This window comes from Penaeus monodon, chromosome 29, assembly GCF_015228065.2.
Source record: "Penaeus monodon isolate SGIC_2016 chromosome 29, NSTDA_Pmon_1, whole genome shotgun sequence".
Taxonomy (NCBI): Eukaryota; Metazoa; Arthropoda; class Malacostraca; order Decapoda; family Penaeidae; genus Penaeus; species Penaeus monodon.
In genome coordinates, this window is record NC_051414.1 from 25,236,827 (window position 1) to 25,237,028 (window position 202).

The following is a 202-nucleotide window of genomic DNA, read 5'->3' on the forward strand; positions in this document are numbered from 1 at the left end:
ACTTAAACACAGACACCTTCCCTCTCGCCATTTCCCTGTTAAAGTTTCCCCTGTTCTCCCTAATCTAGCACTTAATTTTAACTGTCGTTACTTTCACTTTCACACTTTTTTTATATATTTTTGAGGGATTATTCCCCCTTTCGTCTTCTCTCTTCCTTTCTCTTTTTTCCTCTTTTTTTCCCTCTTCCTCTTCCCTTCCCGT